Source organism: Macaca thibetana, chromosome 12 (genome assembly GCF_024542745.1).
Source record: "Macaca thibetana thibetana isolate TM-01 chromosome 12, ASM2454274v1, whole genome shotgun sequence".
Taxonomy (NCBI): domain Eukaryota; kingdom Metazoa; phylum Chordata; class Mammalia; order Primates; family Cercopithecidae; genus Macaca; species Macaca thibetana.
In genome coordinates, this window is record NC_065589.1 from 18,333,450 (window position 1) to 18,335,981 (window position 2,532).

Below are 2,532 nucleotides of genomic sequence, written 5' to 3' on the forward strand. Positions count from 1 at the left end.
TGGCTAATTTTTTGCATTTTTAGTAGAGACAGGGTTTCGTCATGTTAGCCAGGCTGGTCGCAAACTCCTGACCTCAAGTAATTCGCCTGCCTCGGCCTCCCGAAGTGTTTCTAATGATTGAAGGGTGACAGTTGCCAGTAGAAACTCAATGTCCTGACTGTCCCCTGTGTTACTTATACCAAGGGAACTAGGAGCCTTCTGCTTACTTCCAGAACACAGATTTAACGGGCACAGCCAACCAGCAGGGTAACCTGAACCTTTTCCTGACTGTTCTTGTTGCTGTTGCTATACTCCCCCTGTCTCTTTTTCACGGACTTTTGATTAATATGCCCCTCTTTCAAAAAGCTGAATATCTGAAAATTCAAATATCACAAAGAAAAACTGTAGGTAGGACGGGCGCGGTGGCTCACGCCTGTAATCCCAGCACTTTGGGAGGCCGAGGCGGGCTGATCACAAGGTCAGGAGATCGAGACCATCCTGGCTAACATGGTGAAACCCTGTCTCTACCAAAAAAAATACAAAAAATTAGCCAGGCGTGGTGGCGGGCACCTGTAGTCCCAGCTACTCGGGAGGCTGAGGCAGGAGAATGGTGTGAACCCATGAGGCAGAGCTTGCAGTAAGCCAGTGAGCCAAGATCATGCCACTGCACTCCAGCCTGGGCGACAGAGCAAGGCTCCATCTAAAAAAAAAAAAAAAAAAGAAAAGAAAAACTGTAGGTTGAGGATGGGGATGGGGCAACTTTCTTGATGAAAAGATTCACATGAAGTTTCTTTTGAATAAAATGTACTCCTTCTGTACAACAATTCCGTGGATTTTCCTGAACATATTTAGCAACATGGTATACCTAGTAATAGTTTTTTCCTCCAATGGAATTTTAAATCATGAAAATTGCTCTCGCCAAGGAAGCAGGGGTGACTTTTTGTTAAAGCAATTCATCAACAGTAACCAGATGCCCTACTAAAGTGCAGATTTTAGTGGGTGATTGAGAAGCAAGAAAATGAGGACTATTGTTGCCTTGATAGTTTATTCTTGCTCCCTACATTTTGGCTTTGTCAGCTGAAAGATGTATACTTAGTTTTCTTTTTGTTATTGTTGTTAGTTCATGTTTTTTATCAACTCATACACAATCACTTGTCTTCTGGTTTGTTGAAGTGATAAGCCAGACACCCTGTGCCACAAGAATGTGTCAAAGTGGCTGGCCATAAAAACTCTAGGACCTGAAAGGCACTCCCAACAGAGGCGACGAATTTTGCCATTGTCATCCATCCTATAGTATTTCAGGACAGCCAGCTTCACCTTCTTTCTCTTACGCTTGTTGTTCTTGGGAGGGGTGTAAGACTTCTTCCTTTTCTTAGAGCCACTACAAAGTCTCTACATGAGAAGAAGAGTAGATTCCTTTTGAATGTTGTAGTTAGACAAAGGATGTCCATTTTATTAGTGCATTTTCATGCTGCTGATAAAGACTTACCCGAGACTAGGTAATCTGTAAAGAAAAAGAGGTTTAGTGGACTCACAGTTCCACGTGGCTAGGGAGGCCTCACAATCATGGTGGAAGGCAAAAGGCACGTCTTACACAGTGGCAGACAAGAGAGAACGAGAACCAAGTGAAAGTGGAAACTCCTTATAAAACCATCAGATCTCGTGAGACTTACTCACTACCATGAGCATAGTATGGGGGAAACCACCCTCATGATTCAATTATCTCCCACCGGGTCTCTCCTACAACAAATGAGAATTATGAGAGCTACAATTCAAGATGAGATTTGGGTGGGGACACAGGGCCAAACCATATCATCCACCTTCCAGTTGCTTGCCAGCAAAGATAAGTCTTTGCTAACCAGGAAGATTTCCTTCCTTATCCTGGATCTTGGCCTTTACATTTTCTATTGTGTCTGAAGGTTCAACCTCCAGAGTGGCGGTCTTCTCTGTAAGAGATTTTATAAAAATCTGCATTTTAATGGTGGCTCCGCGGCAGATGGTGAATCGAAAAGCTTGTTTTCTTGTTTATAAACTGTTCATTCCATAAAGTCAAGCAAATCAAATGAAGTTTAAAAAGTACCCCTGAAGGTTATGAAAAATCCAATGTAATGTCAAAGTCTTTTATTCCCATTTAAATAAGAAGTAAGGATTGCTTTTTACAACCATGAGAATGTGATTAGTGTCAGTGAAGTGATACCTTTATTATATGACTCATAATTCTTGGTACGGTTTATCATGACAGACCAATAATTACTTAAGATTCCACCAACCTCTTTTTAGCTGTGACTCCACAAATGTGATTTTGGATTCGAAGTCGTTTAACTTTTGATGGGGAGGTGACATTCTAGTAATGTCATCACGGCTACACTTCTTGACTTGAAACTTAGGTTTGTGTGTGGGTGTTAACAATATTTGATATCCTATAAATAGTTTTAAATTTGGTTTTTCTTTATTAATCTTTCTAAGGAAACAAAATAATTTTCAAATATGGGATAACTTATGTTGAGTGAGATTAAAGCAGTTTGCCATAGAAATCATCTTCATGAGGTTGAA

At 40.9% G+C, this 2,532-nt stretch overlaps 1 pseudogene; it reads right to left on the reverse strand.

Annotated features, from left to right (window-relative positions):
* Positions 1–1,127: 1,127 nt before the first annotated feature.
* LOC126932899 (ubiquitin-like) lies at positions 1,128–1,953 on the reverse strand (annotated as a pseudogene).
* Between the last annotated feature and the right edge of the window lie 579 nt (positions 1,954–2,532).